The 13,539-nt window shown below is 30.6% G+C and overlaps 1 long non-coding RNA gene across 1 annotated transcript; it reads right to left on the reverse strand.

Annotated features, from left to right (window-relative positions):
• Positions 1-7,547: 7,547 nt before the first annotated feature.
• On the reverse strand, positions 7,548-11,944 carry LOC139899016 (uncharacterized). Its single transcript, XR_011777265.1, has 5 exons — positions 11,603-11,944; positions 11,282-11,323; positions 8,923-9,028; positions 8,382-8,621; positions 7,548-7,691 (listed from the first exon to the last, which is right to left on the reverse strand). It is a non-coding gene; the product is annotated as an uncharacterized lncRNA (long non-coding RNA).
• Positions 11,945-13,539: the final 1,595 nt, after the last annotated feature.

A 13,539-nucleotide genomic window follows, 5' to 3' on the forward strand; every position in this document is an offset into this window, starting at 1 on the left:
TTGTTATTATAAACATTGGGTTAACAACATTTAACAAGATCGTTAACCTAAAGGTTTCAAAACAACACTTACATGTAACGACTAACGATGACTTAACGACTCAGTTAAAATGTATATACATGTAGTGTTTTAATATGTATTTATACACTTTTGAAAGACTTCAATACACTTATCAAAATACTTCTACTTAACAAAAATGCTTACAATTACATTCTCGTTCAGTTTCATCAACAATTCTACTCGTATGCACCCGTATTCGTACTCGTACAATACACAGCTTTTAGATGTATGTACTATTGGTATATACACTCCAATGATCAGCTCTTAGCAGCCCATGTGAGTCACCTAACACATGTGGGAACCATCATTTGGCAACTAGCATGAAATATCTCATAAGATTACAAAAATATGAGTAATCATTCATGACTTATTTACATGAAAACAAAATTACATATCCTTTATATCTAATCCATACACCAACGACCAAAAACACCTACAAACACTTTCATTCTTCAATTTTATTCATCTAATTGAACTCTCTCAAGTTCTATCTTCAAGTTCTAAGTGTTCTTCATAAATTCCAAAAGTTCTAGTTTCATAAAATCAAGAATACTTTCAAGTTTGCTAGCTCACTTCCAATCTTGTAAGGTGATCATCCAACCTCAAGAAATCTTTGTTTCTTACAGTAGGTTATCATTCTAATACAAGGTAATAATCATATTCAAACTTTGGTTCAATTTCTATAACTATAACAATCTTATTTCAAGTGATGATCTTACTTGAACTTGTTTTCGTGTCATGATTTTGCTTCAAGAACTTTGAGCCATCCAAGGATCCATTGAAGCTAGATCCATTTTTCTCTTTTCCAGTAGGTTCATCCAAGGAACTTAAGGTAGTAATGATGTTCATAACATCATTCGATTCATACATATAAAGCTATCTTATTCGAAGGTTTAAACTTGTAATCACTAGAACATAGTTTAGTTAATTCTAAACTTGTTCGCAAACAAAAGTTAATCCTTCTAACTTGACTTTTAAAATCAACTAAACACATGTTCTATATCTATATGATATGCTAACTTAATGATTTAAAACCTGGAAACACGAAAAACACCGTAAAACCGGATTTACGCCGTCGTAGTAACACCGCGGGCTGTTTTGGGTTAGTTAATTAAAAACTATGATAAACTTTGATTTAAAAGTTGTTATTCTGAGAAAATGATTTTTATTATGAACATGAAACTATATCCAAAAATTATGGTTAAACTCAAAGTGGAAGTATGTTTTCTAAAATGGTCATCTAGACGTCGTTCTTTCGACTGAAATGACTACCTTTACAAAAACGACTTGTAACTTATTTTTCCGACTAGAAACCTATACTTTTTTTGTTTAGATTCATAAAATAGAGTTCAATATGAAACCATAGCAATTTGATTCACTCAAAACGGATTTAAAATGAAGAAGTTATGGGTAAAACAAGATTGGATAATTTTTCTCATTTTAGCTACGTGAAAATTGGTAACAAATCTATTCCAACCATAACTTAATCAACTTGTATTATATATTATGTAATCTTGAGATACCATAGACACGTATACAATGTTTCGACCTATCATGTCGACACATCTATATATATTTCGGAACAACCATAGACACTCTATATGTGAATGTTGGAGTTAGCTATACAGGGTTGAGGTTGATTCCAAAATATATATAGTTTGAGTTGTGATCAATACTGAGATACGTATACACTGGGTCGTGGATTGATTCAAGATAATATTTATCGATTTATTTCTGTACATCTAACTGTGGACAACTAGTTGTAGGTTACTAACGAGGACAGCTGACTTAATAAACTTAAAACATCAAAATATATTAAAAGTGTTGTAAATATATTTTGAACATACTTTGATATATATGTATATATTGTTATAGGTTCGTGAATCAACCAGTGGCCAAGTCTTACTTCCCGACGAAGTAAAAATTTGTGAAAGTGAGTTATAGTCCCACTTTTAAAATCTAATATTTTTGGGATGAGAATACATGCAGGTTTTATAAATGATTTACAAAATAGACACAAGTACGTGAAACTACATTCTATGGTTGAATTATCGAAATCGAATATGCCCCTTTTTATTAAGTCTGGTAATCTAAGAATTAGGGAACAGACACCCTAATTGACGTGAATCCTAAAGATAGATCTATTGGGCCTAACAAACCCCATCCAAAGTACCGGATGCTTTAGTACTTCGAAATTCATATCATATCCGAAGGGTGTCCCGGAATGATGGGGATATTCTTATATATGCATCTTGTTATTGTCGGTTACCAGGTGTTCACCATATGAATGATTTTTATCTCTATGTATGGGATGTGTATTGAAATATGAAATCTTGTGGTCTATTGTTACGATTTGATATATATAGGTTAAACCTATAACTCACCAACATTTTTGTTGACGTTTTAAGCATGTTTATTCTCAGGTGATTATTAAGAGCTTCCGCTGTCGCATACTTAAATAAGGACAAGATTTGGAGTCCATGCTTGTATGATATTGTGTAAAAACTGCATTCAAGAAACTTATTTTGTTGTAACATATTTGTATTGTAAACCATTATGTAATGGTCGTGTGTAAACAGGATATATTAGATTATCATTATTTGATAATCTACGTAAAGCTTTTTAAACCTTTATTGATGAAATAAAGGTTATGGTTTGTTTAAAAATGAATGCAGTCTTTGAAAAACGTCTCATATAGAGGTCAAAACCTCGCAACGAAATCAATTAATATGGAACGTTTTTAATCAATAAGAACGGGACATTTCAGTCATTAAAGCGCAACTCGAGTCGAACTAAAAGGTATAACCAGTGAAAAATTTAAATGTTATTTTAAATTAACAATATATGTGCATCTCTGCGTTTCGTTATGTAATTGTGTACTTTTAAAAATTTTAACGCAAAATCAATGTGTATGAAAAGTACCCCAAATATTTAGAGTTTTTTAAAAAACGTCCGTTTTGCGTATAGTTAGTGACATTGTGTTCTTAAAATTATTTCGAATTTAACGATGGTGTCGGAAAAATTTAACTCGTTGCGAACGAGAAGATATGACCCGTTGAATATTTGGTGGAGTTTACTTAAGATTTTTTATGAAAATGGTTATTTGACATTTTACCCCCTGTTTGGGGGTCGATTTGAATTTTTGAAAAAAGTCTGAAGGGCTTTGTTGGTGAAATGAAATTTAGTAAAAAAAGGTGAAAAGTCGAAAATGCCCCTATAGTATTCGTCATTTTTGTCTATTAGATATATGTATATATAATTACTATAATTGTTGTAATAATAATTATATAAATCAAAAGTATTTTTATTATAAAAATAAAAGATAAAAAAAAAGAATTAAAAAAATAAAGATAAACAAAATAATTATAATTACTAGCTCATCCTTTTTTATTTATTGTGCATTTTACTATTATTATTCTTTTGAGCATTACATACTTGCAATAAATATAAGTACTTTGCTAATGACGTTACTTAAGATTGTCAATAGGAATTACGTTTATGCATAAAGTAATCGAACATTTAGTTAATAGATGGTAGTTAAGTACTAATTATGTTAAAAATACAACTAAATGATGCATACGTGACTAACTCCTTGGTATTACAAGCTGCTTACGCTGTGGTACTCTCCGAAGTCCGACCTTCAAATAAAAACGCTACCAATGAATGAAACAAACTACTTAAATCGAAATGTGTCGTTCACTCGGAGGCCTAAAGTTCAACGCATAGTTTTTTGGTTGTTAAGTTATGGCAGCACTTAGCATTCTTAATCTAAATTTTCTTAATAACGGACTGTGAATTTTTTGAAAAGGTGCGAATTTCATTAAACTCCTAAAAAATAACAAAACACTAACCGACACCATAAAAACAACTTCACAAGAGGCGAAGTTAGAGCATCACACCACTAGAACTAAGCCATGACCCCAAAATTAGAAACAGAAGATACGCCAAAAGATGGAAATATAACGAAACACCAAAACACCTCCACAAAAAAAGAATAAGCTCTACATCAATTTCTATGATCCAGACGTTGCACCTTTTGGATTGGATTTCCATAATTCGAGGCTAATGCTAGTGCGTTTACTTCTGACCGAAATTCGAAGATGATATACAATTTTCAAGCTTGCTAAAACATCTTCGTTTAGTATTGCTCCTCTTTTCACCTGTTTTTCATGAACCAATTTATTTCTCCAACGCTTAATTAACCACAATAGCACATACCGTGAGGCTAATGCTAGCTCATCTTTCACCTTCAATCCAATTTGATAATTGCGAGTAATGATGACATTAGAAACACCATTGGGAATAGCATTCGAGCAATCCCACCATTCTAAGTATCCCCTCAGAGAGGCGTAATGAACTTACAATATGTAAATAACTGATGGGGCATTCGGGCAAGACGTGGTAGAAAGGACATAATATAGAATAATCTGGATTCCAAGCACAACTATTTTCGAACGTGTTAGGATACCATTGTGGATTAGTCGCCAAATAGATATATTGACTTTCTTTGGGAGATAAGATATCCAGTTAACTGATGATAATACGCTAGAAGAGCCAAGGAGATATTTATCAAGTAAATCAGAGAAAAACTTGACGGTGAATATACCTTTTGGATTGAGGGTCCAACTCCAACTATCAGGGCCTAAAGACAACTATGGCACAGTTTACAGTAAGGATTCCAGGCCAGCTATCTCATTTATAGCTCTTCCTCGTTTTGCCATTGCCTACAATCGAAAAGACCTTGACACGAATTACAATTACGGTTCATGACTAGAGCCTCTTTATTCAAGTGTAACGCATATAACCTCGGGAATAAGAATTCATATAATTGCATAATAAATATCATCTAGGTTTTGTGATAAGAACTTAGACAATATTCAATTAGACCGACAAATAAATAAACTAATAAATCTAATTAGATCAAAATTAGTGATGTTCTAATATTTAACCTAACAAGATTCTCATTCAATCAACATATAAATTCAAAAAAATTGGGATTCTTTTGAATATGCCTAATTAATCAATTATTATCACTATATAAGTGCATTCGTTATTACTTCATTTATTACTCCTAAAATCTCGACTTAAATTTTATGCAAAAATTAATTTAATCACCTATTTGTTGTGGCTATCTCCTAAGTGGATAAATCAAGAAAACCTACGTTTATTTAAAAGTTTAATGGTTCCGAAATTTTTTTTTAAAACATTTTATACATATTCAATTACCCTTCGACCATTCCCGACGATTTACGAACATCTGTTTATAAATAGATATGTACATATAAATAATTATATATATAATAATTTTAAATACATTAATAAACTATTATATGATTTAGTTATTATGAAAAATAACTTAAGATATAATTAAAACATGTTATTAAAAAAACGTATTTATATAAAAATAATGTATTTGAATATAATTGTTAAATGATAGTAACACGCTGATCATTCTATTGTTATTTAAATAAGTTTAATTCAAACTTATGTGATTTTAAAAATAAACGTAGGTTCATAAATAGACTACGTAAAGTTTAGACTGGTTAAAAATACCTTTACTATCTTAATTTGAATTTTAATACTCCGTACATTTTACTTGGGATTGAGAGCTAATAACAGGTCAACTTTTTATGAATGGTTTTACACAGTTAATGACCAAAATAAATAAATGTATTTAATATAAAAAATGGGATTTTTATGAAGACTTTAAACGTCACTGTTTAGCAACGGAACACGAAATACTCTCCCTAAAAATTGTCCTTAACTGTAATACAAATTGAGAAAGGCTATTAATATTTATATTATTTTATTGTTAAAACACGTTTGAATAACTTATCATATTACTGTGTTTTTCCACTTTATATATACCATATATATGCATTAAGATTCATAAACCCACAACCAAAAACACTTGCAACCGCTGCTACAACTACTGCTCTTTTTCTGTTTGAAGTTGGATAAAACCCACCATCGGCTACCACCTTCAATCATTCGAAAACCTTGTTGCTCCTTGTTCGAACACCATCAACCTTAACTACATCATCATCTATATATCGACAACTGTTCCGTTCAATACCATAATTAACCTCATGAACAAATCAACTTGCTGCTATACTTCTTGTTCAAACAATACCAAAACCAAACCCAACCCATTTGACTGCTTGTTTTACTGTCGGTATCCGACCCAAAACTCAAAATCTAGTTACCAAACATCAATATAAGTTTATATCGGCATTTTCTTCCCCATATTACCATTACCTCTCTGCCACTACGTTACACCACGAAACCGCCAATTTTTTTTAAAGAAAAACATCACAACTTTTGAAGACCGACGCTTTCTAGTGGCCGTTCATTATGTGGTTGTATAACCATCAAACCGTCATTGCTGCCGGTTCCTTTCTGTCGTCGCACCCTTTCTACTGCTGCTATTCGAAAACCACGAAGACCCAATCAAAAAGTTAATTGTTTTACTACTAATATGAGTGTTCTTTCTGTAAACAACCCCATCATCGAACAACCACCTGCAAGTTATTCCATCTTCTTGTTCTATATTCGAAAATCAAACACAAATCAAGAACCTGTAACCATTACTGTTACTGTTCGTCTTCATGTTACAGCCGGAAACCTCCATGATCGATCCTTCTGTTTCTATTTTATATCGAGCACACCCCAACAAGATGCCCCATGTTCGACAACTATCACCTCCATTAAACCATCGATTGTGTTTTGTTTTTGGTTCGTCATCTACAAGAACCACCACCCTCAATAAACCCACTTTGATCACCACCACAAACTATCTTATAATTTTCAGCGAGCTACCATTACTTCCTGTGTTACTGTTTTCGGGTTCAGTTCACCATAACCACCACTTTCGTGACCCATCTGCTTGCTACTGTTACTCGATTAATGTTACTGCCGTCGTGATGATCCTGCTATTATTTCCCTGTTCGGTTTAGCATATGAACAATGATGAATAGTGAAGATGATGGTGATTGTCGGTCGTGTCTGAAGATGGTGGTGACTAACGTGAAGGTGACGATAATTAAAATTTGATGGTGATGCAGTATGATGATGATAATGAGACGATGATGATGCGAGTATGATGATGATAATGAGACGATGATGATGCGAGTATGATGATGATAATGAGACGATGATGATGAGATGATTATGATGATGGTCTAATGAAGATGATGATGATGATAAGTCGATGATGATAATGATGATGATGATGGTAATATTATTTTTATTATTATTATTACTAGCTTAACACCCGCGAATTTGTGGGAATTTTTTAGGGATTAATCACAATTGACTTGTAAGAATCATTCTATTTTATAAGTATTTTTTAGGTTTATAATAAATCGATTTAGTTACAACATTAGTGTTAAATTACTTATAGGCAATGTAGCTATTTATAACTTAAAAACAATACATATAAAATAAAATTGAAAGTCTAACATTTAAAAAAAGTTTACTTTGTCATTAATAATTTGATCGAGTTTCCCACAAATTATATCATGATTGTAATCGATTACATGTTTATGAATTGCATATATAGCGAAAGTTGTTTGTTTTGTTATCAGTATATTCTGAAGCTTCTTATAAGTAATAGCAGGTAATCTATGTTCCTGCATGAAATTTAAAAATAAAAACCATTAGAACAATCTAGGGTGTTAACTGGTGTGCTTTATGACTTACAACGAAGAATCTAAATAGGAAAGTAAAGACAACATTGACATGGATGATAAAAGTGAAACATGTAAATGTGAAATAAAAGAAATGCGACTCTGTTACGACGGCTCGACCCATTTCAATCGAGAAACAACCGTTGTGGCTGTTGCCATGATACCCCTAAAATTCTAAATCCCTAACGGCCACCTCCGGTTATATGTATTAGAAAAGGATGTGCCGTAAGAAAAACCCAAATAAACTACATCTATATGCCGTCTTTATTTTTCTCTTCAACTCTTCAAATTCAATAAAAACCAAAGGGACCCAAATCCATAACCATAATGACATGGACACTCAAAAGTGCACATGAATGGTGAAATATTCAAAGCTTTTTAAACATGTTACTACTAATACATATATTAGGTGCTTTATCTCAATATCTAATATCTAATTCGTGCCATGCATGTTAAAATGATAAATGGTTCAATTTACTTATACCAATATTTGAAGTAATCGTGAATAAAAGCCAGGGAGTTAATGCTTTAAACCGAGTTAAAAACATAGTAAACCAAATAGTGTAACTTTACAAATCAAATTGACCCATTTATAAGTAAATGTGTCAAATATGACATCTAGGCTATACTCACCTTTTCCCACCTATTTGAACCACCCATCTTGCCACCGCTTTGTTAAATGGGGATCACGAAGAGAACAGGACAACCAAAACGAAACGACGGCCACTGCATGACTATTTGCTAATAGGAAATAGGTCACACATGCAGGGAAAGATAAAATAGAATCACCTTTTCATTATCTCATCTACATACATGTATAACATCACCATGAAACTAAGCACATCACTGGAACACGATATCCGTTATCAGTACCTAAAACAGAGATTTGTACCTTAGTTTAAGATTTTTCACATGATTATTTGGATAGGATGAAAGCAACAAATAATGTTTACACACAATAGTTTCTAATATATGTGGTCAAGAGAACTCTAATTAAGTTGTAAAAGATATCATGTTTTACATTGAATACGAATAACTTGTATAATGAATTAGCCCCATATGCCCATACGTAAAAAAAGCATGGATTTATGGTTGACATATTCATCATACATCAAGACTCATTTAGTAAATAATGAAAGTATGCAATTTGTACTTCTTTATCTTATCTACATACCTTTATAACATCCCCATCCTACAGGTAACCAAATTATTATTCAATTTTGAGCTGTAGTAAACCAAAATCTATGTCTTGAAATGCATAGACATCTGAGTCAATATCACTGCAAAATTATCAAAACCATAACAGGTTAAGGTCAAAAAGCGTTACACATTTAACTTTTAAGTAGGCATAATAACTGAAAATTCTTACAAACTATCTACATCTTTAAAATGATTTTTGGAGGTGTGATGCATCTGAAATGAACTTCATGCAGTTAATGGGTAGAAATTACCACCTCTAACCATGTAAGTAGAAATGAAAGATTAATGCGTGCGAAAAAGAAACCATAGTGAGATTTGTTCTCATTGTATTATCCCACCTCCTATTACAAGCCCATAAGGCCAGAACTTAAAATTTTAAATCATATTTCGATTTTTTTATCATTATAAATATTAAATAGTATGACAACAACACACAGGAGATTTTATATTCATTAGTAGGCATACTTTAATTTAACAACTGGCACATGTAACCTTGTCAAGACAACAGCTAATTCATCTTATAATGTCGCAAGAATTAAAATAAACAGCTCTAAGTAGTTCATTCCTATCGGAAGCTAGCCATTAACTTAGATTAAGCAACAAATGTAAGTAAGTGAGCAAAATGGTTAAACAAAAAGAACACAAACTATAAATTGACTAACGACTATAAATCGACTAATGATGTAACTTAAGTTAAAACCACATTCACAAAGTTAATTGAGAGGAAGGTAAAAGACATCCTACCACAACTTATATTACAGTATGATTTATGTGATATATATATATATATATATATATATATATATATATATATATATATATATATATATATATATATATATATATATATAGTGGTAGGATCAAAGGGGAAGTAACCAATCGGGGGGAAGCAATTTTTTTTTTTTTTTTCATTTTTTGAAATAACTTTGTTCACAAACATTATAGATTGGATGAAAATATGAACATTTAATAAAGACACTTTGTGATAAATGTTTTTATTTTGGCGGGAAAATGTTCGAAGAAGTAATATATAACAATTATCGTGTTTTTCGAGCGTATGTTGAGGTTTTAGATAGTAGGGTTTAGATATTAGGATTTATAGGGTTCAGATATTAGGGTTTAGAAATTTAGGGTTTAGGGTTTAGATTTAGGATTTAGATTGAGTTTTTAACACGGTTTAGAGTTTAGGGTTTAGGGTTTAGGGTTTGGGTTTGCGTTTTGGGTTTAGGGACTAAACCCAAAACCCTAAACCCTAAACCCTAAACCCTAAACTCTAAATCGGGCTAAATTTTACTTCACAAAACATGAAGAAAAAAAAAATGTTAACATTCTTCACGATCAATATTATCTTGAAAGTTATTTTTGTCGATCGTTTTCCCGCCTAAATAATAACATTCATCACGAAGTGTCTTTTCTAAATGTTCATATTTTCGTGTGATCTTGATGCTTGAAAAAAAATACCAAAAAAAATGAAAAAAAAAAATTGCTTCCCCCCGATTGGTTTACTTCCCCATTGATCCTGCCCCTATATATATATAATGTGGTTTTAACTTGAAACTCGTATCTTGCATACATTTCCTAACCACCGAAAAGTAAAACAATCCACACCTACTTATTACAGTCATTAATACTCCGTTTTAGCATTTTATTTTAACCCACTTATTAGAGCATGAGTAAAATGTTTTTAGTCCAGGTTAGGGTTATCATTTGTATCCATAAGCTAAGACTTCTTTGTTGATAATTTTGCCACCACTAACTCTTTATGTTTTTCAATAAAACATACCCGTTTGACCCATTTAACTTTTTTTATCATTATAATTTAGCAATATGGCTTGACCCATATATAATAAAACTTACCTCTTGTCAAGGTTGGTTTCAATAAAACATACCCATTTGTATTTTTATCAATAAAACATACCCATTTGACCCAACTATAAACATACCCATCTGGACCCATTCGACTTTTTTCAATTTAATTTAACAATATGGTTTGACCCATTTAGAATAAAGCATCCCTGTTGTGAAGTTTGATTTCATGTTTTCGTAAATGTAATTAACATTTATTACTATACTCAACCTAGAGAAAGAAAAAGCATGTAGCTGATAGTAAACTTTGAATCAAAATGACATACGAATTAAAACAATCTGCATTTTATGAGATGCACAAAGTCTATGAGTCACTACTTTAGTTTTTTGAATTGTTGGGTAATATATAGCCATAGCCATATCAATTAAAACAATGAAGAATCGATCCTTAGGCATAATAGTAAAATAAATATCAAAAAACAATTCATACCACAAACTGAAATCATATAACAAATTAAAAAACATACCAGAAACTTAAATCTTCTACGTGTCTGAATCTGCATCCATACCTGTACATGAGGAACATATACGTGTATTGAATCAGTAAACCAATCGAACTATATATGATATTCACATATTATAGTAAACTAAATACAGTGCTTTTTAATCTTTCAACTACAAAGTGTAAAAGTTAACCAACAATTTATTTGATTATTTTAAGTATAATGTTACAGATTCTATGTGTAAATCATATACCATCAGACATTAATAATGATATTATGTGATGTAATATGAATAACCAAAATGAATATAATGTAAATTAGTGATTACCGACGCCAGGAACTTACAATTGCAGACCAGTAACAAAATCCATCACATTCCATATTACAATGAACCGCAGGTATTTAGAATCCGTGGAGGTTTGAACATAGATCTTTGGTAGATCGATTGTTCATCATCAAATGATATCTTCTTTCAACTAAAATTATCGATAGAATTCTGATGTAGCATATATTCCGATCTAACACATGTTCGGAACAGTTTCATCTAAATATCGATTTAATGTAAGAGTAGTGTTTCAATTTTTGATATATTGAAAACATGAATTGTAACTTTCGTCTAAAACAGGGACAAATCGATGTTGACGACTATTTTATTTGAATATCAGATCCAAAACATAGATTCAAAGAGTGATTGTAGGTTTTTTTTTTTTTTTTTTTTTTTTTTTGAGAGAGAGAGAGAGAGAGTTTGGGGAAATTTTTATGGAGAGTTTGAGTTCATAATCTTAATTAGGAAATTTGGATGGTTAAAATTAAGATTGTTAATGATAATGAAACACTATGATTAGTGGCTGGATTTTTAGATGATCTATTTACTTTTTTTATTATTATAATATAATAAAGAGATTATTATTATTATTATTATTATTATTATTATTATTATTATTATTATTACCATATTAATTATTAGACAAAACTTATGAACAGTGGCAGAGATATTTTCATCTTTTCACTTTTTTTCACCCTTTTCCCTTCTTTCTTTCAGGTAACACCATACAAGCCCCCCACACTTTGTTCAAAAATTAAAATCGACCCCCAACACAGGGAGTTAAATCGTCAAATCAAAATTTTCATAAAATATCTTAAATAAACTCCACTCAAATATTCAACAAGTCATATTTTCTCGCTCACAACGAGTTAAATTTTTCCGACACCATCCTTAAACTCGAAATAATTTTATGAACACAATGTCACTAACTATACGCAAAACGGACACTTTTAAAAAAACGCTAAATATTTAGGGTACTATTCATATATGTTGATTTTTCACTCGCAGGCTACGTAACTAAATACAATAAAATACATTAAAAATCGAACCCACGGCGCGAAGCGAGGGTTCGAAAACTAGTTATCACTATTATTATCACTATTATTATCACTATTATTATTATTATTATTATTATTATTATTATTATTATTATTATTATTATTATTATTATTATTTTTATTATTATTATTATTATTATTATTATTATTATTATTATCTCTTTATATTATAATAACAAAATTAAAAATAGATCATTTAAAACTCAAACCACTGATTCTAGCCTTCAATTGTCATTAACATCCATAATCTAGACCATCTAAATTTTCTAATCAAGATTATGACCTCATAATCACCCTGATTATTTGTTTGATGACTAAATTACCCGTCTAATTAACGGGCGGAATATAATACTAAAAAATAAAATAGGAGACGTAAAGACACAGAGAAAATAACAAAATTATGGGTTCTAAGAAAATATCATTCATTCAGGACTTACAGCTTAAAAAACCCTAACTATCTCTCCCAAAATAATCAACTAATATCTCAATTCGGTTATCATGTTTATATCATCGTCATCGTCACGATCGTATGCTACGAGAATCATAGCCGTCTTCTTCACGATTATAAGGTTTTACACATATCTCTTGAACCAATTATGATTTCTAGGGTTTTGTTATTTAATTTATGGGCATCGTTATTTAATTTCTAAGGTTTTGTTATATCAAATTTAGGAATTTCTTATTTTTTTTATTTCATTAATTCTGGTGTTGATTTCAATTTTATGATTTTTCATGTTTGTATGTATATTTTTTGTCCGTTTGTTTGTTATTATTGAAAATTTTGATAGTTCAAAATGACATAAATTTAATCAAATAAATGTTATTTCTTACAATTAATCATAATTATGGTGTAAAATTGAAAAATTGATGATCAGAAGGTTGGGTAAGCATCATATATA

The sequence above is a fragment of the Rutidosis leptorrhynchoides genome, chromosome 3 (genome assembly GCF_046630445.1).
Source record: "Rutidosis leptorrhynchoides isolate AG116_Rl617_1_P2 chromosome 3, CSIRO_AGI_Rlap_v1, whole genome shotgun sequence".
In the NCBI taxonomy this organism is placed as follows: domain Eukaryota; kingdom Viridiplantae; phylum Streptophyta; class Magnoliopsida; order Asterales; family Asteraceae; genus Rutidosis; species Rutidosis leptorrhynchoides.